Here is a 23,957-nt window from a genome sequence, read left to right as displayed (position 1 = left end):
TTTGTTTTGTTATATTCACTAGTGCATTGGCAGTGCTTAGAACCTTGTCTGACGCACAGTAGGTGCTCGGTGACTTGTTGCTGAATAAACAAATGGGTTGATCTACCAGAACCTGCTTAATGCTTTCTGCGGTCAAATGTGTGCAGAGATAATTCAGAGGTTCAAGAATGAGGTCTAAGAGAAGAGCTAAAATCACAGTGGTCAGACAGACAGGAAGGTATGGGTAGGTGTGTTGCCTTACCTTCAATAGATGTGTTCTTGAAATAGCATGCTTATTGGCATTCTATAAATTAAATGCTCTATATGAGCATCTTGCTTGCCAGGAATCCTGTGGGGGAATTCTTTACTGATGTGAATAATCCCTCCCAAATATCCCTAAGCTTATCAGCTTTGTGATTTTAGATTTTTACATATAGCATTTTTTCCCCATAAGTTATGTCTACATTTAGTATCTACAGTAATGCTGCGAGGGTAATTATGCCGACTTTAAAAAAAAAAAGATATCTTAATTTACTGCCATCATTGGATGAGGCTTTTGTCTAGTACCAAGTGGGGAGGGGGGAAGCACACACCTTCAACTTTTGTGAGCCAGATGCCTTGTTTGTTTATTTTGTCTGTCTTCTTTTTGAAAAAAGGTAGTTCTTGCTTTGGAGGCTAACCTAGGATTTGGGTTTTCCTAACATATATTTTTAGACTGAACACATTTTCTATTTAAGCCTCTGGAGGATTCAGATTTCAGTTTCATCCCTAGGATGTGCAGAAAAGGTTCCATATGTTCCGTGAGATGGTTCGATAGTCGAGGTAAGAGCATCCTGTCACGTGCTTTACACACGTGACCTCACTGAACAAGCACCCCCAAAAGCTGGGTGTCTTTACCCCTGCCTGCACAGAATTGGAATCAGCTATGTCTGAGTTGGACATAACGGAATTTGATGGGTGATGAGGAGCATCTTTTTTTGTGTCTGTTGGCCATCTGTGTGTCGTCTTTGGAGAAATATCTGTTCATGTCTTTTGCCCATTTTTTCACTGGACTTTTTGTATTTTGGGTGTTGAGTTTGATAAGTTCTTTGTATGTTTTGGATACTAGCCCTTTATCTGATATGTCATTTGCAAGTGTCCACTGATGGATGGATGGATAAAGAAGATGGAATATTACTCAGCCATCACAAAGAATGAAATCTTGCCATTTGCAGTGACATGGATGGATCTAGAGGGTATTATGCTAAGTGAAAAAGCCAGTCAGAGAAAGACAAATGTCACAATTATTCATTCATATGTGGAATTTAAGAAACCAAACAAGCAGAAAGAGAGAGAGATAGACAAATTAAGAAACAGACTCTTAACTCTAGAGAACAAACTGATGGTTACCAAAGGGGAGGTGGGTGGGGGATGGGTGAGACAGGCGATGGGGATTAAGGAGGGCACTTGTCCTGATGAGCACCGGGTGATGCATGGAAGTGTTGAATCACTAGATTGTACACCTGAAACTCATATTACACTGTATGTAACTCAAAAGAATTAAAATTAAAAACTTAAAAATATAGTTTGATGGGTAACTTCAAAGTATTAAAAATAAAAATCATCTTGGAAAAAAACCTCTGAACAATTTTTTTATTGTTTCCCCAGTGCAAAATTAAAGGTGACAAAATGCACATTAAGGAAGACAGATAAAAGGTGATGAAAAAATCTGGGACATTTTAGTGCAGATAAAAAACCCAAGTAGTTCAATTAATCAGATATTAAGATACATACCAGGAAGAGAGACAGTAGGTACTTATGGGTCTTTAATAAATTAAGTCTCATAACCAGAAATGAAATGTACCTGAGTATTAAAGAAATGCAAGAGCTGCAATGGACCTTTTTTTTTTAAAGATTTATTTATTTATTTTAGAGAGAGAGAGCAGCGGGGAGGGGCAGAGGGAGAGACAAACTCAAGGAGACTGCGCAACGAATGCTGAGTCCGATGCAGGGGCTCCATCCCACAACCTTGAGATCACAACCTGAGCCCAAACCAAGAGTCAGATGCTCAACTGACTGTACCACCCAGTCACCCCCGCAATGGACTTTTTAAAAAGTTAACTATTATGTATAAACTAGATCCCTTTTGCTGCAATTAGTCATTTTGGCCAGTTCGTTTTGAAGTTCTGTAATAGTGCACATATGTTCAGACCGCAAGTGGTAGAAGTTCCCATCTAGAATGATGAAGACCATTATCTTTGGATTTTAATTAGCATTTTACCCAGAAATTACATGAAATGCCAGTGCATACTTGAATGCCATTGAAAATTGACACGAGTGGCACATTTCTACCATTCAGGCTTTTGTAAACAATTGCAGTTATTCATGTATTTTGAGCAAAAAATAGAAATTTGATGATCCTGTTTCAAGAGGCTTGAAAAGTTAAAGTGAATTCTAAATGTAGATTAGTAGCAAATGATGACAGCCGAGCCAGTATTACCTTAGTTGATTAATTTATAAGGATACTGGTCAATGATTTTAACCAACAGCTATGCATAGTAGAATCCTAATGGGATCCGTCTGTTAAAATTACGTAAAGTAGGGCATTTGATTTATTTCATAGTTTCTCAAAGCTCAGTTTTAATTTCATACAAATAATGCATTAGTCACTCGGGATAAATGACACATTGAATAGAGTTGTGATTTTGTCTGCTTCTCATAATCTGATTTAGCGCAGGATTACATCTGGCTTCGTAGTTTATTCCCCTCCTATATGTTTGGAGGGAGAGTGGGATCCTTACATCTCCTGTTTCATACTCATTAGATGAGACCGGACCCTATAGCCCTTGCCCTGCCTCTGGTGTGTGAGAAAGTCTTTCTGATTTGGGTGTAGCATTAAGAACTACCACAGCTAGGGGCCCCTGGGTGGCTCAGTCAGTTAAACATCTGCCCTCAGGTCATGATCTCAGGGTCCTGGGATCGAGCCCCACGTCCGGCTCCTTGCTCAGCAGGGGAGCCTGCTTCTCCCTCACCCTCTGCCCCTCCCCTGGCTCCTTCTCTCTCTCTCTCTCAAAGTAAAATCTTAAAAAACAAAAACAAAAACAAAAAAACTACCACAGCTACAGTGAAGCAGATGGAAGGATTTATAGACAACACCCCTGTTAATACATGAGGAGCCAACACATTTCAGTTTTGGTTGGTAACCAATTTGAGATTGGTTAAACTTTCAGACCTGGAATGTGCATTATTATGAAGTACATTTACTGAAAGAACACAAATCACTAAAATCCACTAGAACAAGTAAAAATGTGAGAGACCCCCAAACTTTGCCTAGGTGCCTCATTCCAGCCCACCTGGTCATGCCTTTACCCTTGACCCTGGGGTTGGGGAGTCTTTCCCTTGGACCGTGAATTGGGTAGTGGTTGCTCCAGGGGGGCACCATCCCTCTGAGCCTTACAACGTCACCCCACATTCAATTCCTGTGCTGAGACCTGACAACGTTTTCTACTCCCATCACCGTTGCCATTTTTCATTAGGTTTGTTGCCTTAATGGAAGGTAGAAAGGTGAGTTTGTCCAACAGGAGAGCTTTGAAATCTGTTTGGCCTGCAGTCGCATACCAAAATTAGAGGAAAGGAGGGGTTTTACGTTCATGGCTGACTGGAAATATGTGGGCTTATATTTTTAAGATGTAAAAAACATGATTAGCAAAAAGTTCATAGAACTTCATGGACATCAAATAACTCTTAAAAACAGGTAAATGATGAAGTATGGGCTAAGTTTCCCTAAATTGAACATAATCATAAAAATTCAGGGAAAAGCAATATATTCTGCAAAATTTATGAGTTTTTTGCGGGGGGAGAGTTTGCAAAGCTTGACAGCCCCCAGTGCATCTGGCCCTGGCACATTCCTGTTTGTAATGAGAACCTTATGAGGTTCTGGGCCTGCTCCCCAGGGGGTATCATAAATGATATGCAAGTCAGAAACTTCATGGCTCATGGCATTTCTCAGAGATGTTTTAGTTAAGCGGCCTCGCCCAGCTACAGGGGCAGAAGTTGGGAAGAGTCCACTCATAAATCTTCACTGAGCTTTAATTAAGTTATTTCTTTGCTATTGTTCATAGGAATTAGAGAGGGGAAGACCTAACTGAATGAATATACCCACCTGACTTCACAGAAATGGTCCAGGTTCTTGGGGTTAATGTGACTTTCATTATTTCATAGGCACCCGTTTTTTTTTTTGTTTTTTTTTTTTTTAACAACAGCAACAACAACCAGAAGACCACAGAAGTGTGAATATCAGTAAGGAAAAGTTGAACGGACGGAGACAGAAAAAGAAGGAAAAGCGCAATGCCAAAGTTATGGCCATTTTTCCAGGTGTTTTCTTCTGTCTCATCTTTCCTTTTATTCCCTGTGCCTTGGGGAATATTGGAATTGACCACAGTCTCACTTGTGTAGGATGAGTGGGGTAGGGTGGCTGGGAGGTCATGCAACAGACATTTGTGAATTCATTGGATTTCCTGAATATAATTGTGATGTTACTTTATCGTCAAGAGATGGGCCTTTATTCCAACCCCGATGCTGCCTCTTGGTGGTGGTGGGGATTGGGGATGGGAAGAGTTCAAGTTGAATCGGACTGTGTAACGTTGACCCTTGAACATGTTCCTGCCTCCCCTGGGAATTCCGGCCCCTCTCTTTGTATGCCCGGAGCTCAGCAGCCTTCGAGAGAAGCATGATGTTGCTTTGAACTGCACAACTCTCGGCAGGGGGTGGGGGGTGGGGGGGTGGCGTGGGGAGCACCTGGCTGGCTCCGTTGGTAGAGTGCATGACTCTTGATCTCAGGGTTGTGAGTTTGAACCCCATGTTGGGCATAGAGATGACTTAAAAAAGAAAAATGAACTACACAACGCTCTGCCCTCTTTCCCCTATCTTGTTGTCACCAGCTTTTGAATTCCTGACATTTATTCCTCCAAACAACTTAATTGTTCCACTTTTCTTCGCTTCCGTGTGTAGGTCTAATAACATTTAGAAAAAGACAGCATGAGCATCACTGTCCCTTTCATTGTCTTCCTTTTAATCATATCTGTTACATCTGATCAATTTTCAGACTTGTTTAGCCTTTATTAGTGAACTGGGATACTTTCAGCCGTGTTTTGAAAGGGGAAAAACAACACTGCTTTCTGGGAGCCATTTAACTAATTTCTCCTAAGGGCTATTTGTGTATTTTACGAGAGAAATGTTTAAAAGGTTGTAGTGGATGAGGCAGCTACCCGGAAGACTGAGGAGATTAGACAAAATGAAACATTTTTTTTTAAAGGAAAAAAGCAGTTTCTCCCCTTGATAAGTTTATTTTGAAAGGGTGATCGAGAAACCGCTCTGTTTCCTTGCTGGGAAAAAAAGGGGAAATGACATGTTGCAAAGTGTTTCAGTGAATTCCAAATTGCAGGTCCCACACTGTTGCGGGTGATAGAGATTTATGCCCCACCAACTTGAAGAATGGGAGAAAGCCTCTTTTATTTAAGTTCTCGAATTCTTCGACTTTCATCTTCAACAGAATGGAAAGACGCTGGAAATGCCAGCCATTTTGCTTTGGCCACTTAAGCCACACTTGTTTCTATTTCTGGTGTCTAATAGACTGAATTTTCATAAACAGACAACGCATGAGGGAGGCTTCTTAGCATCGGTCCTGATACTCTGTATCCGCCATTGCCTATTGACAGGAGAATTCAGGCTTTCTGTGAGCCATGTTTCTTTTTTTTTTTTTTTCCCAAAATGATAATCTCCAATTTAAAAACTGAAATGTAAAAATCATAAAAGCTATAAAAAATATAAAAAGAAATATCAATTTTCAGGAATCAATTTGAGCTCCTTTTAGTGGTGTGCAGGCAACAGGATAAATGCAGATATGGCTTGAGTCTCATGAAATGGGAGATCATTAAGAGCAGTTGCAGTCTTTGAACTTCAGGCTTGTAGGGGTCTTTAAGGGGCTTAAGGCTGGGCCAACTCTTGGACAGTGCCGAAGACCTTTCCTCAGTCTCCCTGCCAGTGGGTACCCAGCTTCTGCCAGTCCAAAAAAACTGGAGGAGAATGAAAATACATCTCGAGGCAGCTAATTCCCTCCTAGGTGGACGGTTCTGACACAAAAGGGGCCTCTCCAGAGCTTCTGGCTCTGGGTGATATTTCTGCCCTGGAGACCATGCAGAATAAATATAATCTCTTCAGTTTGCCTGAGCCCTTCCTGGGTCTGAGGACAGCCCTCCTGTGTTCACTGTGTTCTCATTTCTCAGGGCAAAATGCCCCAGCCTGTGGATAATTGCTTCAAGAGACTCATAGCGACCCTGCCTTGAAATGCAGGTGGGAGGTGGCTGTGCCCTGAAGGCTCTCGTCTGTCCCGTTTCTAGGGTGGACAGAGCATCTCTTTGCAAGATGGGGAACAGGATCTGAAGAGCATTCCTCTGTGCCTTGTCCATACAAACTTCTTCCAGAAGTTGGGGTGCTGAGCAGATCCTCAACAGCCCTTGCTCAGGGAAACTTCCCTCTGGATATCTTCTCCTTTAATTGCCACAATGTGAGAATCCCAAAGGATCGGAAGACTAAGAGGGACTTTTCCAGAAGGAATCAAATAACTAATGTTGAACACGGGTGTCCCTGGGGAAACTGTGAGTCTCACCATGGCCACGTTGGCCCACATTTGGCAGATGCGGTGGCCCCCGTGAATGGAGCAGCTACTGCACGTCAGACACCCCTCTGACCGCTTTCTAAGTGTGAACTTTGTTAAACATTGCAGTAACCCTGTGAGGTAGTAGACCTGTTTATCACTGACCTTTTTACAGTGGGGAAATTGTGGCCCGGAGAGGCTAAGTCCTCTGCTCCAGATCACATAGGTGTGGTGGCCGATTCGAACCCGGGCCCTGTAGCACTGCACTGTAACACAGCTCCTCAGAGATGAGTCTTGAGGTGTTGCTCCACACTGGCCACCTCTGAACAGGCCCACTACTTGGACGGTGGGACAAGCCCCTCTTCTTGCTGTGAGCATTGCTTCATCTCGCAAGATGGGGAACAGGATCCGAAGAGCATTCCTCTGTGGCTCTATACTGAAGCCCAGCCTCTTTGGTAGGTGAACTCCTCTAAGTGTTTCGTCTTCTGAATTGGGGAATAGACGTTCACTCATTCCTTCATTTGTTAAACATGTTGTGGGGGTCTCCCATTGGCCAGGCACCTGGGATCTTGTGGTGGCCATTGTAGAAATGGCCCCTGGAGTCCGGCCATTAAATGCTCAAAGTAGGAAGAGAGTTGGGCAGATGTGGCATCCGAAGATCCAGCTGCAGGGATTACGGCCCTCTTTAAGATGACAAAAACAGATATGCCTTGACCAGTCCTGTGCAGCCTACCCTTTAGTACCCCTGCTCTGGTTGATGCATGCTGGAGATTTATGTGAAGGAGGCGAGCATGAGAAAGAGGATTTGGCTGGAGCCACATTTCCAAAGACACCATTCTGAAAGGGCTTGAGTCGTCAGTCATTTGTTGAAACACAGGGCACGGGGCATCTGGCTTTCTTTGTGGCTGCCAGGAGGCTAGGCTGACCCAACGCTGCCTTGAATAGTTTCTTCGGTGTCTAGTACTCATTATTTCCACCTGTTGCACGAGAGGGATCTTAAATCACAATCTAGCCTCTCTGACATGGCACTTTGTTGTTGATTACCGCAGACTTTCAGTCAGTATTCAACAAACCACATCCTACACTGCACTATTGATGAATTTACTGTGGAGTCCTGAATTCAGCTGTACAGTATAGATTCTTTGTGCCAAAAGGAATCTAAATTATAAAATACTTTTTTCACACCTCATTGTCACTGCTATTAGTGGGGCATCCTAAGATGAATAATTTCTTGCTACCCAGTGCTTTAAAAAAAAAAAAATTAGTTTAGAATCCAGACTAGAGACTCGACCTGGAGGCTTAGCCTAGTAAGGAGACTTTAGGTTCCATTTAGTTTTGGTCTGGTCTTGGCACGGGAGTGTGAATTTTGCTAACAAGACCGAACACAGCCAGCTATTTTCTTCCAGAGAGTCACCTTGACCATCAGTGTGGATGATAGATGACAGCCTTTGTGTTAAGAAGTTTATCGTATTTAATCGGACAGTGGTCTGTGGTATTTGCAGTGCTTCGTTGGCATGGTCTACATCTTCTGCAAGAAAGTTATACATGACTATGGGTCACTTACCGACTGTCAGACGAAACCTTTATAAGCCAGAGTCCTCTGTGCTCTGCCCTCAGCAGGGACCCCACAGATGACCGACCTTTGATGGGGACAGGAAAGAGTGGCATGTGGTGCTTGGTCGCTTTCCACTCGAGTGTAGGTTACTTTGCGGAGTTTCAGGTAGAGGAGTTCGTATGTCTTGTGTTTAACCTAAGACTGGCTGACCCTTATCAGGAATGTTGTAGAGGGGATTCCAGCAGTAGATAAAGGTGGAACTAGATGACCTTTGAGGTTGTTTCAACTGCTGACTTTTTATGATGCTTTAAAATCCCTTAGGAGGAAAGCTGTAGTAGAGGGCACTGGCTGTGAATCTCAGGCTTGAAGTTGTCGGAAAATAATGCCCCGGTCAAATCACACTACATTCACTTTACCTTTTAGAAATATACGGTTCACAGTATTTTGCCTTATGGGGGGGGAAGGGCTATGGTGAGAGGGGAGAAGAGGAAGAAGATTCCCATAACATCAAATGCGGCAAATAGCATCAAGACCCCAAACTTGACGTTAAAAAAAAATTGAAAGGATGGGGCATCACGGACACATAGAGTGTCCAAAAAATTTTTGCCTCATTCTTGAGCTCGATGAATGGAGCCTCTTAATTACTGTTGCTGCCCATTGACATTTAGAGGGCGCCTTTATCTAACTAGAGAGTGCAAAGCTGCCTGCTACCCTCCCAGACCTTCTTGCACTCCCGACTCCCGACTCCGTGGCGGGACCTCACTCCCTTTGGTTATTGGCAGGCTTGCTACAGAAGCGGCGTAGCTCTTCTCTGGGTCAGGAGTGAGATGCTAACAGTCTCACAATGGACAGTGTGTATTTATCTCCCTCCTACCCACTCACTTCCCGTGTGTTTTCAAAATCAAACGCAGGCGTCTTACTTTTCTTTGTTCCGTAACACCATGGAATAAACATTAGTCTTGAAACACATTCTTAGAGAAACCACTTGCTGCGATTCCTAGTTCAGTTTGGTGTGTAGTAAATGGCTCCCACTCATGTAGACATGAGCATAATACAAAGCGGAAGGAACTACAAATTAAAACAAATAAATGAGAGCTTAAAAACTCAGGGAGGACTTTGAACGGCCCCTTGTGTCCATGCATGGGGGCACATTACTATGCATGTGGCATTAGGATGTGCCCTTCCGAGGCACGAGGAAGTTAAGAATAATGTTCACCTGTGCTCATAGATCACGTATACTCACGCACACGTGTATATGTACATATATGTACACATGCGTGCACACATAAGGTAGCCGTAGATTCTAGGCTTCTGTGAAACTTAAACTCTTAAGATGTATGGCCCTGATAACCTCTCCCACCTTCCTCCCCGGTATATACAACCTGTCTTACTCTGTTAGCCTTTTTGTTTGGTTGAGGGCTGTTTTGTCTAAACAACTTACGTCATTATTTTCTTTTAAACACTCTTTCTTTTAAAAACAATAAAATAATCAATGCCAGCTGCCCCAAACCCTTGTGCATTTATTTTTTTGTTTTAAAGATTTTATTTATTTATTTGACAGAGAGAGACACAGCGAGAGAGGGAACACAAGCAGGGGAAGTGGGAGACGGAAAAGCAGGGCCCCCGCCAAGCAGGGAGCTTGATGTGGGGCTCGATCCCAGGACCCTGGGATCACGACCCGAGCCAAAGGCAGATGCCTGACCGACTGAGCCACCCAGACGCCCACCCTTGTGCGTTTAAAGGGAAAACATTGTATAAAACCAGCTTACATCTGAGTTGCTTCAAAGGGGGGAACTTTGTCCAGCATTTGCAAACGTATAATATCTCTTCGTGTCCAGGATGCATTCTGGACCTGCGGCTTGTCAAGAACTATTTTCAAGTGCTTTGTGGATCCAGGGAAAGCTCAAGTGCATGTTGCCCCTCGCCCTTTGCCCCTCTTTAGTTTTGAGACCCCTGTGTATTTGGCAGGAAATGTAATCCATATGTTTCTGATTCATTTACACTCAACTCATCAAAATGTTGTTCTGTTAGAGGGACTGGATGTTCGAGAAGCTTTTGTGCCTTCTTTAAAATAACCTTTGGAAAACTTTCCCCACCACCTCCATGTCCCCCAAGAAAGGTGTGTTTTGCCGAGGGTCAACAAACCGGAAGGGCCCACAGTCCCGAAGTCCTAGGTCACCGTGTGCCAGGGGCTCCAGGGGGCAGGCACAGGGCTCCCATGTTTTTGTGTTGGGTTGATGGGCTCATCAGGTCACAGAACTCTTCTGGTTCTTCACACTGGCTCAGCAGGCTCTGTTTCGGATGCAGCGGAAGGGGTTTCTGAACACATTTACTCTGAACAGGTAATTGACTCCCCTTAACTGGAACTTTCATTCACCTCTTCAGAGAAGAAAGGCATGTGTCCTAATTTGTCATCTGAAATAAAATGTCTGAAAGTGGAAATAATGCCACACCTCAGCTGTAAAGTGTCTTGCTTGCTACAATTCCAGGGGAGCCTCTGTTGGTGCCACTGTCACCCTTCCTGAACCCTGGGACAACACAGAGGACTAATTGCAAACCCAGTACAGCAGTTTTTTCCTATTTACTAAGCAATGTGATATAAAACAAGACAAGCATAAAGACAGCATTGCCTGGAACTTTGGTCTGATGAATAACAATACCAAAAAAATTTTTTTTAATTTTTATTTTTACTAAGATGTATTCATTTATAAGAGAGAGAGAGAGAGAGAGAGAGAGAGAAAGCACAGGTGAGGTGGGGAGGGGCAGAGGGAGAGGGAGAGAGAGAATCCTCAAGCAGACTCCCCACGGAGCATGGAGCCCCCGACTCAGGGCTGGATCCCAGGACCCTCAGATCACGACCTGAGCCCAAATCAAGAGCTGGCTGCTCAACCAACTGAGCCACCAGGTGCCCCAAGTTCTCTTAAAAAAGAAAATGTCTACGTCCAGGAATTAACACTGGAACATATCATATGAGATTGTTTGGGTTCTCAAGAGCCCTTTCCCCTTCTATTATAAACATGAAGAAGGAAAGTCTTAGAACCAAATTATATATAGATTCCATTGTGTGTGTGTGTGTGTGTGTGTGTTTCTAAACCTGATAATGCCAATCCTTGGATTTGTTCCGATGTGGAAGCCAGTGGCTACGTGACTACCTCGGTTGTCAGGTGGGGCCGCGTGCAATTTCACACGAATATTTCAGATCAGATTTGATCTGCTCATAAATTCTTTGTGTAGCTTGTGAGCGTGTGGCTTCAGGGTGAGAAGGGGAGAGGTCAAATGAGTTGTGTCTGGGCGTCCTGCCGTGAGGTCGAAAAGGCATTGCCCGTGTGGAGCAGGCCTCGCTCCCTGCACGGACACCACCCTGCTCTCCCAGGTTCCAGCGGCTTTCTGAAGAGTTCCTGCCCATGCCAGGTCAGGGCAGGGAGCAGGGCCAGAGAGCTTCAAGTGAAACCTTTGCCCGAACGTAAGCATCTGTCCCTGGATGGCCAGTGAGCCGGAGCCTTTCCCTTTTGCGCTGGTGGCTGCACGAGATCGCACAGCTGGCTTCCCCTGGTCCCAGCGGGTTCCGGCTTGCCTTTGGGCTCCCAAAACCTCCCCCAAAAGGTTCTAATGCAAAATAGTCAAACCATGGCTGTTATTTGCTGGCCACCTGTCCCAACCTAAAGTCTTCACTTCTCCAAGGATGGCAGGTGCACAGCGCTCTATATTTAACTTTGTGGGCTCTCGCCGAGCCAGTTGACAAGGCTATGCACGCATTTGTGTGGGCTGGATGACCAGCTCTTGTCTCTGGTCCGTCTGGTGATAGGGACAGTTTCACATTATGTGTATTTTGGGGGAGCTTTTTGTATTAAGAGGCGAGAACGGGCTTTCTGGACATGCACTCACTTGTTTATAAAAACAGACACACAGTGCATCTACAAAGCATCAGAAAAAAAAATGGGCTTGAAGGGAAAACTTCAGTTCCTTCCTGCTGGGGCAACATGCTGCAGGGACCTTTTCAGTTTCGTATTCACTGTTCTACTATTTGTTCTAGGGGTCCATTGAGTGGGACTTAAATTTTAAATGCACATTACATCTTTGAAAAGACTTTTAGTATACAGTTGCACCACAGTTGCTTTCTATGGACTCCAGCTAGGTATCACTAGCCCTGTCCCAGTGTTTGCAAAAAATCCCTCAACAACTGCAAAAAAATCCCTCAACAACCCTAGTTTATTAAGATACACATATCTTGTTGATAGGATCATGCTTATTCTTTTAAAAGATTTTATTTATTTATTTGAAAGAGAGAGAGCAAAAGAGAGCACGGGCAGTGTGGAGGAGGAGAGGGAGAGGGAGATGCAGACTCTCCACCGAGCAGGGAGCCCGATGTGGGGCTCGATCCCAGGACCCTGGGATCATGATCTGAGCCGAAGGCAGATGCTTAACCGACTGAACCACCCAGGCGCCCCATCATGCTTATATTTTCATTTATTGCAACTTAAGCCTTTTGACACATAATCATTTATAAAGCATTCCAGTACCTTAGTGTACACACACAGACACACACACACAAGCACACACATACATATAAAGGGAGACCGAGGCACAGAGAAATCACGCACCTTTCCTGAGGTCAGATTTTATGTTGGTGATAGCAATGAGAAATCACCCCTGAAACTGGCATTCAACTGCAGTTGCTAAAGCATTTGCTCCCTACAGCATCTTTGTGGAATGCAACGGTGATGTATATGTATATAAATCTTCATTAAGATGAACGTGAGATATTATCATAACTGTTAATGTTAAAATCTATTTTCAACATTAATAACCAGATGAGCAAAACGAGGCCAATAGATCTCGGTTCTGTATGTGATTAAAATTATTTATTTTCATTTTAAGTGAAAATGTTAAGTCAATTGCATGGTTTCCTCTGGATTTGTAATAGTGACATTGTAAAACATACACGTGCACATACACCCCATTCATGTAATTAAACTGATTCATCAAACATATTGTTGGAGAATCTCAGAAACGTGTGGGACAGAGGATTAATTAACTCAGAAGCATGTAAACTCTAAAAAGTTTGTCAGTCTATTTTTATTATACATATGCTCTTCCATGTATGATTTGTGACAGCTTAAGGACAGATGGCCAAGTGATTTACAACTCTGACTTCAATTATATACCATGTAGTTCAAGTGAAAATAGCTCTCTTGCAGCCCAAATAGAGATGTTAGCATCCATTTATAAGAAGTGTTTTGAAATTCGAATCAAAGTCGAAGCCTGCTTTGTTTGATTTCACGCAAAAAAAAAAAAAAATGGATCTCCTGTGCCTAAAATAATCTCCGAATATTAATCTCTGCTCTGTGGGCGGTTTTAAAATTGCGCAAGTTTAAATATGATGCTTTTCTCCTCTTTTGTGTAATTCATAGCAGATATTTCAACCCTGTCACCTCTCAAGAAAACCCTTGGATCCATCTCCTCCAGATTGAGAAAGAAATGACACACTGTTCAGTGTAATCATGTAGGCAGGGATGAGAAGGATGGTCAAGGGGAGATAATTCTTTTTTGTGTTTTGACTTACAAAGGCACCCACTGGACCCTTCTATTTTCAAAGTGGCAGTATGATTCTCATTCAAAGCGTGGGACACCATAGAAGAAACCCTTCTTTCTTGCCACTTAAAGTTACTATTAGCGTTTCAGTACTGATGTACAATTTACATTAAAGCCCGTGGTGTGTGTGTGTATGTGTGTATGTGTGTGTGTGCGCACACACGCACGTGTGGTCTTGGTGGTGGTGGTGATTTGAGAAGCATATGCCTCCCTCCTGCAGACTATAACCTAGCCTTTTAATGTGAGGGGCGAGGGTAAAAATAAATATATGCCTCTAGAGAGAAGAGGTGGTAATATATTTTTGCCTTTCCATTTTTAATTTGCCCATTCTAAGTACCGTTCCAGAAGGGTTTGTATGACTTTATACTTTCCAGAAATATTCTATTTTTGTAGGCTAATGCTTCAGTTTACTTCTCATTTCTTCATTGCCTTTCAGATAAGTACTTCCCCAGGAACTTAGTATTAAAATTTGCCTTTCCAAATGTACCATATGGAATTCCCAAGGGAAATTATTTTCCAAGTGTCATTCTCACTCATGAATTTGGCTGTAGACCTGAGTTCTTTTCCTAGCACAACCTCCCCTCCCCAATTTAAAACATTTTCATAAATGAAGATACAGAGGGACTGAGAAAGGATCCCTGGATACTTGATTTCCATAAACATTTATTCGTGTAGAATTTTCCAGAATATTCCCGTCACAAAGGGGATGTAGAGGCAAAGTCAGAACTGACAAACTCACAACAATCTGAGACACCCGGCGTAAAGAGCACTTTTCCATTCTCAGGGCTGTTTTCCTACGTAGGCTCAGAGACATTTTCTCTCTGGACTGCTGATGCCTTCCCAAGAGCAGGCGGCAGGCAACATGTGTGTCTTGGGACGCTGGGCTTGTCTTCCCCTGGACTCGGGGGCTGCGGCTGCCACATCACCATTTGGAGCTACGGCTTAGAAAGTACTTGATCTACTTGTCGACAACTGGTGCAGGCACCCCTCCCTAAAAGTTTTAAGAAATCAGGTCAGTTGAATTTTCTAGTATTTTTGGAATGCAAATTACCCCTACAAAAAGCTTCAACTGCAGTTGTAATTGTAGCTTGTTAAAAGTGAAAAACAGAGTTGTCAGAATTCTATTAGGAAGAAATAGTTTGGGTAATATTTTTCTGCTATATGGACCTTGCTAACTCTATAAAAAGCAAGTGAATACAACATTTCATTTGTGTGTGTGTGTGTGTGTGTGTGTGTGTGTGTGTGTGTGTGTGAGAGAGAGAGAGAGAGAGAGAGAGAGAGACAGACAGAGAAGAGGTTAGTCACTGGTTTCCTCATCGTCCTTTCTATAACCAAACATAAGACATTAAAAGAGCTTTGACATAACATTTAAAATCTAAACTACAGCCAATGTCAATATTATATAGCTAATATTGACTTTAATCAAAAAGGTCTGGCTAATGTTAAAGCTTATAAAGAACAAACAAAATTGTGACACTTATCACTAAACTACCACTATTCAAGTCTGTGGGCGATAATCTCAGCTCAGTGACTGAGCCGACTTTCAGAGATAATGGTGCTATTAGTCAGATTTGGTCATTTTACCTTATCTGTATTGTAGATAAATAGCTCATACTTAAACAATCAGAATAGAAGACTTCGTAAATATACGTTAGGTTTTTGGCTATAGATTTCAACACTATCTAGCTGTAAATATAGCTACAAAGAGATGGATATTAAATGTAGTAAGTTATCACTTAAGTATTTTGTAGTATCATCGAAAGGGATCACACCCAAGACACAATTGGAAAACTTTTAAACGTTAGAAAAACAACTGAATTGTGCAGTTCACTGAGAAAGACAGGAAGAACATTCTGAGCAATTAAGCCAGTTTGGAGATGAATGAAGGCAGCAACAACAGGTTATTCTGTGTGTGTTTGTGTGTGTGTGTGTGTGTACATGTACGCACGTACTTACATATATAACTCATCCCATGGTGGGCTACAATGACATACAAGAAATCTGGAAGTCCTGAGTACCCTGAAGACTCAGAACCTACATGGAGCTGGAGATCTTCATGGCCAAGTTCAGGACTTTGGAGACTCTGCAGTCACCCCGGCACAGCTCACAGAGACAGACCCTTAGATATGTAGTGACATCTGCAGAGGTTTCTGAGAGCAATTACGCTCGTCATTTTGACTACATGCAGTATCTTCGGGGAGCAAGAAAACTTTGGCAGAAATGGATTAGGAAATATGGGCAAAAACCTTGGTGTTCTACTCTAAGAGCTTTCCCTTCTCGTGTATTGATTGGTTTAATTAATCAGTTGATTCTTATTTTATTCCACTGTCCTTTGTTTTGGAGATTATTTCTTTTTTTAAAGATTTTATTTATTTGTCAGAGAGAGTGAGCGAGAGTACAAGCACGGGGAGCGCCAGGCAGAGGGAGAGGGAGAAGCAGGCTCCCCACTGAGCAGGGAGCCCGATGCGGGGCTCGATCCCAGGACCCTGGGATCCTGACCTGAGCTGAAGGCAGACACCTAACCGACTGAGCCACCCAGGTGCCCCGAAGATGATGATTTCTGTGTAAAGGTGTCCATCCTGTACAGATTGCTAACTAAGTGTGCATTCCCCTCACCCCCATGGCTGCTAGTGTAAATAAACTGCATCTCAGTACTAATAAAATTGGTAAACAGTACTAATAAAATTTTTTAAAATGCCTTTGAAAAAATACATTACTGTCATTGATACTTATCTCCAACCTTCAAGATAACTGTCAATTCACACACAGTTGCAAGAAATAACACACAGAGATCCTCTGTACCCTTATCCAGTTTTCCACTTGGTAATAGCTTACAAAACTATAGTACAACATTACTGTCTCGTTATTTTGAAGCACATTGCCCCAGACTTCACCAGTGGGAGACCCTTCAGGTTGACCCCTGTGTTCTTCTGATCTTTGAGCACGTCCTTAACTTCTGGTACAGTGAGATGCTCTGGTTCCTCTCATGCCCTCAGGAGCTTTGGTTCCTTTTATTAGGAAATAGTATTTAGAGAACAAGATGTGGGGGGGTAGGTGTGCTTTTTAAAAAAATATTTTATTTATTGATTTGAGGGAGAGAGAGAGAGAGAGCACGAGCATGAGCCGGGGGAGAGACAGAGGGAGAGGGAGAAGCAGGCTCCCCGCCGAGCAGGGAGCCCAACGCAGGGCTCGATCCCAGGACCCCGGGATCATGACCTGAGCCGAAGGCAGTCGCTTAACGACTGAGCCACCCAGGCGCCCCTAGGTATGCTTTTTACTACCAGAATGCCATTATTTCTATGCCATCTCAGCACACACTGCCAGGAGATATTTGTATATGCGTATCCGCAGGTACGCGCATACACACACCTATTCTAGTCAAAGACTGCCTCAGTCCTGTCTTCCCCCTTTGCTAACCCGGTAACTCCCTTCTCTAAAGTTTAGAAACCTAGTTCTCATGAGCCACGGTACACGTTCTTCTTTGGCACAATCCTACCATAATAACCCACAGCACTAGGAAAAATTGATTCAGGCAAGAATCACTGCTAGGTTCTTAAAGTAGTGGATGGAAGTTTGAGGAGGGATGAGATATTTACATAGAATCTTGTCAGTGGAGAAACCTGGGGGGCCCCACCTTAACCAAGTGATCGAAGATGCCATCTAGTATTAGGACAAGCGGACTTCCTATGCCTCCTGGTGCGAGGTATTAAAAAGGATACAACGTCACTTCTGTGTTGTTCTTGATGAGAATGTGGAACTTGAATCTAATCCTGAGGAAACATCAGACAACAAACCCAAATTGAGGGGGTCATGAGAGGCAGAAGAATGGAAGAACTACTTCAGGTTAAAGAGACTAAAGGCACACGACAACTTACATGTAAGGCATGAACCTAGATTAGCTCCCAAGTCTATTTTTATTTTTTCTATGCAGTATGGTATTGAGGCAATTGGCAAACTTGAAATAAAGTTGGTAGATTAGGTCTAACAGGAGAGTATCAACATTTAGGTCTTGATTACTTGGTAATTATATTGTAGTTACATAAGAGAATGTATTTTCTGGAAATATACACTGAAGGATTTAGAGGTAGAGGAGAATCGTGTCTTGGTGAAGGATACATGTATGGGCTTTTGTTTAATATTTTTTCAACTTTTCTGGAAACTTGAATTGTTTTCAAACTACAGATGTTTTTAGAAAGAGATAAGTGAAGGTCTACTCGTGTACCTCTGTCATTTGCTGGAACAGTCATAAGGTCTCTTCTAAGCCACCTGACACCATCTTGTCCAGTTGGGCTCAGATGAACCTGCCTCTTGGAAGTTTCGTTCTTCTTCTGACCGCAGAGAAACAGTTGAGGGACAGTGTACATATTGCCCCTTCGCTTACCTCTTGTGAGCTCTCCAGTGACCCTTTGCTAGCTAGCCCGAGAAAGTGATGATGCTACGAACCATAGGCAGAGTCCTATAATTACAGATTGCAACTTCCTTGATATGCCCAAAGTAGCTTATGGCAAGTAACGATTTGTGCCAGGAGAAGAGCAAGGACAATTGTAATTCATTTTGCTTCTTAAGTTCACCTCTGGAAAAGGAAGAACAAGAGGGCCAGTGAAAAGTCGAGGGATTCGTTAATTTATTTGTTTGATATTTGCCCTCACAGGTAGACCTCACTTCTGTATTCTCTCTACTTTGGGAAATCATTAGCATGTTAGTGAAGTGTATGGTATTTTTACATCTCATGACGGGCTTCCCATTTAAGGGGGAATTGAGGGGTGCCTGGCCAGTTCAGTCAGGGGAGCGTGCAGCTCTTGATCTCAGGGCTGTGAGTTCGAACCCCACATTGGGTGTAGAGATTACTTAAAAATGAAATCTTAAAAAAATAAAGGGGAATTGAGATAAATTCCTTTGTAAAATGAGTCATCCACGGGCACCTGGGTGGCTCAGTCATTAAGCATCTGCCTTTGGCTCAGGTCATGATCCCAGGGTCCTGGGATCGAGCCCCACGTCGGGCTCCCTGGCCAGCAGGAAGCCTGCTTCTCCCTCTCCCACTCCCCTGCTTGTGTTCCCTCTCTCACTGTCTCTCTCTCTCTCTCTCTCTCTCTCTCTCCATCAAATAAATAAATAAAATCTTAAAAAAAATAAGTCATCCCTTCCTACTTTTGACAAAGGAAATATTTTCTGTGCTCGTCTGTCCTTTGCTGTGAAGTGCACGTATCTGTTAGAGAAATCCTTATAGGGTTCTTGGTGTTCAGCCTTAGACCTCAGACAGAATCCTGGTCACAAGCTCTTAAAAGGCAGAGAGTGGAAATTGATGCTGGGCATAATGTTGTATTGGAATCAGCTGGCTCAGGAAAGGTTCTAGAACTGGGGAGGGAGGGCAGGGCCTTCCCAATACCATTTTGGATTCATTTCAGTTCATTTTTTTTCTAAGTATTTATAATCGTTTAAAATGATGAATATTGCCAAGAGAAACCATTGGTCCTCAAGTCACTTAAACCAGTGTATTCAAAAAGCCACATGGATATTATTTTCATTCAACTTCAGCATGTTGAGTGCAGTGGCTCCTTTTTTTTTAAAAAAGAAAAAGACTTTTTGGGGATGGGGTGGGCAGGTGGTAGATACCTAAGCACATCCATACAAATACCATTCAAATGATGAAAGGGAAACATCACAAATGCTGATAAATTCTTTTGAAAACTTTGCTTTAGCAACTTCTTTAGTTCTCTTTTTCTGCTCATAAAGTTGAAAAATCATAACCTAAGATTATATCGATACAAATTGTGTCCCAGTTTCCACATCTTGAAATCTCACGAAACATCAAGATTTCCGCACAAAGCGCTGAAGAGAGGTAGACGCATTGTCTGCTCTGAAGGTGGTAATGGAGGTGGACACCAGGGTCACATCCAGGACATTTTGTCAGCCTCTTAGTAAGAGAGTCCGTGCTAGCCCAGGGCGGGCGTTGGTGGGTTGGGAGAGTGATCCCATCATGATGATGATCTTCACCATCTTGCTGGAGCTTTCCTTCAATCCTGCATCCTCCTTCACTGAAGATGGCATGGAGCAGTGTGTTGTCATTGAATGAGCGCTCAAGTAGGAGGCAGGGGGAAGCTCTGGTATCGCCTGGCTCTGGGCTTCAGCTTCTCAAGAAGGACCGGAGAGAATCTCTCTGGCACCCTTCTTGGGCACCTTTTCTGTTCCTAAGAAATGGGGCCTTTATACACACACCCAAGGTACAGATGAACACAGCCACGGCAAGGGGCTGATCAGTAAGTGACTCGACTGGCTGGGTTGACATTTCTGTTCTCAACCTAATCATTAGTTTGTTTAAGGGATAGCTGTTAGCATATCAAAACCAAGCTTGAAACGTGATAACGGGTGCGTGTTGATTCTTTCGTCTCTGACGCGAAATGATTTTTGAACAACCTTTGGATGTGCACAGGGTCAATGAATCGAGCTTTGAAGTTTCTAACACCCTCACGACCAGGTTTCCAAACCAAAGAACGAGGCACGTTGCAAAGCCACCCAGATTTTCCTAAGGATTGCCAGGTCGTCGTAAAGATTATTAAAACAGGATTGGAACATTTTTCTTTGCTTCTGTTGTTGGAAATGAAGAGACGTAAGTGTCTCTCTCGGAACAGCCTGCTACTTCCTCATCATGTTAGCTGCCTGTCTCGCAGGGTGGTTGTGGCTGTTGGACAGGTTAATATGTAAACGTACGGACTGAGAAGCGGGCCTGGCACATCATAAATAGCCGGGCCTACCTCACAGGGCTCTCTGGAGCATTAGATGAGTTGACACATCTAATATACATTATAAAGTATCTGGAACAGTTCCTGAGTCATACTGTTATAATTATTATTCTCAGGTTATCTGGGGGCAGGTTTGCTACTCGTTTGATTTGAAGAGTAGATGCTCTCTAAATGGTAGCTATTATTATTCAGTGATCTTCTGCCCGGCAAATAATAAGTGCTCAATAAATATTACATCATTACTATTACAATTATTTATTATTGCACTATGAAAAGGCCCAGGAATCTTCCATTTGGTTGAGCCAAAAACATTTTTCCAAGGTACATGATTTGGCAGGTGTTGCCTTGGGGTGATTTGCAGATTGTTCCCAGTTCCAGTGCGTTTCTTCCCCTCCCGTGTCCTCCTGTCTCCATGAGAATTAACCGGATGCATTGATATCTCCTTACTCTGGTGGTAGTTCTTCTAAATTCACTCTTTTTAGCCTGCTGGCAAATGTCTAGTATAGTCAAGCTGCACTGCCCCATGTCACCAGCAGGTGCTGACGACTAACACTTGATGTCTGTCAGCCTCAACATTTTTACCAGTGGAAGCTGGGGATTCCGGGAAACAGATTAGTGCTGTATTTAGTAAACGGGGACATCGGAACTGGTAATGCCAGTAGGTGTGGTACCCGGACTATTTTTGTCTGAGAATTTAAAGCTTAAAGCCTCCTGCTCGTTTTTGTTCAAGCACTTTGCAAATATTTGAGTGCCTACTGTCAGCAAGGCGCTCAGTGGAGTACTCTGGGAACTGATGACAAGGAAAAAGTAGAAAACAGACATTAACTTCGCCCTGGGTTTTTCTTTTTTTATAGGCGCACACACAGGAAAAGTGGCTTTGATAGTAGTTCTTTCAGAAAAATAGAAGTCCTGTCATTAAAACAGATTTTCTTTATTAAAGGTGTATCAGAAAGATTAAAGCAAAAAATAAAATTAAAATATAGTTAAAGGGCTGCCTGGTGACTCAGTCGGTGAAGCATCTGCCTTCGGCTGAGGTCATGATCCTGGGGTTCTGGGATTGAGCTCCGGGTCGGACTCCTTGCTCAGCGGGGAGCCTGCTTCTCTCTTTGACAGCCCCTACCCTCACCTCCCGTGCAGGCGTGCACGCTGTCTTTCAAATAAATAAATAAAATCTTAAAAAAATAAAATATAGTAAAAATCTGAACAAAACATTCAAATTCATTTTTGAGATGATGAGGTGGAGGTGAGCCTAGATACCACGGTGCCCCCCACTTTCGAAGTAGTCGCCACAAAACACTGACTTTATTAGGAGGACTGAATATTCAACTTCACAAAAGAAGGCAATTTAACTTCATACTGATTTAAATAAAATGAACTCTCATGTTCCAGAACTCTGAATATCTTCCTGCTGTATCTTCCATATGGTGATGATATATACAAGTCTCATTTTTCCAACCTGTCCTTTACCTTGTATTTGTTTTTTTAAAGATTTATTTATTTATTTTAGAGGGAGGGGGCAGAGGGAGAGAGAATCTGAAGCAGATTCCCCGCTAAGTGCAGAGCCTGACTCTGGGCTCAATTCCAGGACCCTCAGATCATGACCTGAGCTGAAGGCAGATGCTTAACCAACTGAGCCACGCAGGGGCCCCTACCTTGTACTTTAAATAGAAAATCTATCATTCATCAGCATCTGCAGGAGCCCTACCATGCATTCCACTGGGGCAAGAGGAATGTAAATGTGTATTCATTTGTGCATGACCACTTCCTACAGGTAAAACGTGACACAGAAGGAGGAGCGTGGGACCTCTAGGAGACTCAGTCTTTCCATCTGTGTGATGGGGCTGTTGTGAAGGTCCTAGAAGGCAGTGTAGGGGAAAGCACTTGTAAACTATGAAGCACTATACAAATGTGGGGGTTGGCTAAAGGGTTAGCACTTTTCCATATTAGTTTTAAGTTTGGAAATGTTATAGCCAGATGGCATGTTTCTGCCCACATAATAAGTTGGAAATATTTGTATTTTTATTACCAGGGGATCAGATATTTGGTTGCTTCAAAAGGCATACAACTCAGCTGATTTCACTCAACTTTTATTTCTATTTATTTTTTTGTAATGGCTGTGTACCTTTGTGGGAAGAAGAAGTATTTTTACAAGAGATCATGAATTGCCCTTTTAAAAAACAAAATATTGGACTAGCGTCTGCCTGTCTTATTTGTTCAAGTGTTGTTAACACTCTTCAGGGGTGGTTTGTAATCAGTTCATCATCATCACCAAAAAGTACATCACTGAAACCTAGATTAGTAACACAGCTAAGGCAGATCATACAAATTGACATTTGTACGTTTTCCTGATTCTCATTTTGTGCAAAGCTAACTTAAGATGCCAATGACTCACAAAACATATTGTTTAAACATGTTCAGATTGCTAACAGACCATACTGTTATGCCTTTTAGATTCCAATAAACCATATGAAAATGCTAATTATTGAGTCTACATTAATTTGTATAAATTATGCAAATTGAGTAGCAATTAAGCACTACTGTGGTTGAGGTAGATTCCATGCTATTTTTTAACTTAATGTTGGACTGACATAGACTCTGTTCACTAAAATAAATTGTTTTATTGTTGAGTGTTTACAAAGCAATTGCTGATGGTAATTGGTTGTAGATGACACTATTGTGCATTTCAGTAAGATTTATTTAACCATATGCACCACAACCAAAACACACACACATAGGAAGAATGGTCAAGGAACGGCTTTATGGCAGTTCATTCAGGAAAAAAAAAAAAAAAAAATAGAGCTTCCGTCCATTAACATAGACATTCCTTGTGAAAGTTATTTTAGAAAGATGAAAACAAGATAAAGGGAGAGCACTTGGAGAGATGGAGTTAAGAATGTTTGAAAGAAGTAGACTGTAGCAGGAGGTCAAAGCATCTCGCTCAGTCTTTTGAGCAGAATACTGGGGAGTAATTGTAATTTTAGATGCCTCCTTGGTATATGGATGAGAAATTCAGCCCTGATTTGGTCAAGGCAGTTGTATGTGTTTTGCTCTGGCACACAGTGCTTTCTCCCAAATCACTGAGACATGCACAAACACCCTACGTAGATGGTGTGCCTGGCTGTGTGCGTGGGTGTGCATGCACACGTGTGTGTATTTAGCACCTGTGGCACGCCATCTTCATACTCAACCAAACATTAGTTAAATTATTGAGAGTCAGCATTTTGTGAGCAGCTTAGCCAGTTCACAGCGGTGTCTCGAAGAAGGGCTAACTCTGCAAGAGCTCATCTCAACCCATTTCTCTGGAAGGCAGGAATCTGCAGTCTTCGGTTCCCACTGAACAGAACTCCAGGCCAACCATCTTTCTGTCTTTGGGATTCAGATTGGGTTTTTCAGATGCAAAGGTTAAACGCATTGGTACGATAATTTCGAGATGAAGATAAATCCTTCCTTTCCTCCA

General features: G+C 42.7%; 1 protein-coding gene across 3 annotated transcripts in view; it reads left to right on the top strand.

The window, feature by feature from the left end:
- AFF2 (ALF transcription elongation factor 2) overlaps positions 1-23,957 on the top strand; it is a 450,433-nt gene that overhangs the window by 9,799 nt on the left and 416,677 nt on the right. The gene's annotated exons all lie outside the window — the stretch shown is intronic.

Source organism: Callorhinus ursinus, unplaced genomic scaffold (assembly GCF_003265705.2).
Source record: "Callorhinus ursinus isolate GAN/ISIS: 27379988/994484 unplaced genomic scaffold, GSC_fseal_2.0 scaffold91, whole genome shotgun sequence".
Classification (NCBI taxonomy): Eukaryota; Metazoa; Chordata; class Mammalia; order Carnivora; family Otariidae; genus Callorhinus; species Callorhinus ursinus.
The sequence above is the reverse complement of the archived record's forward strand: the minus strand, read 5'-3'. Positions and strand labels throughout refer to the sequence as shown.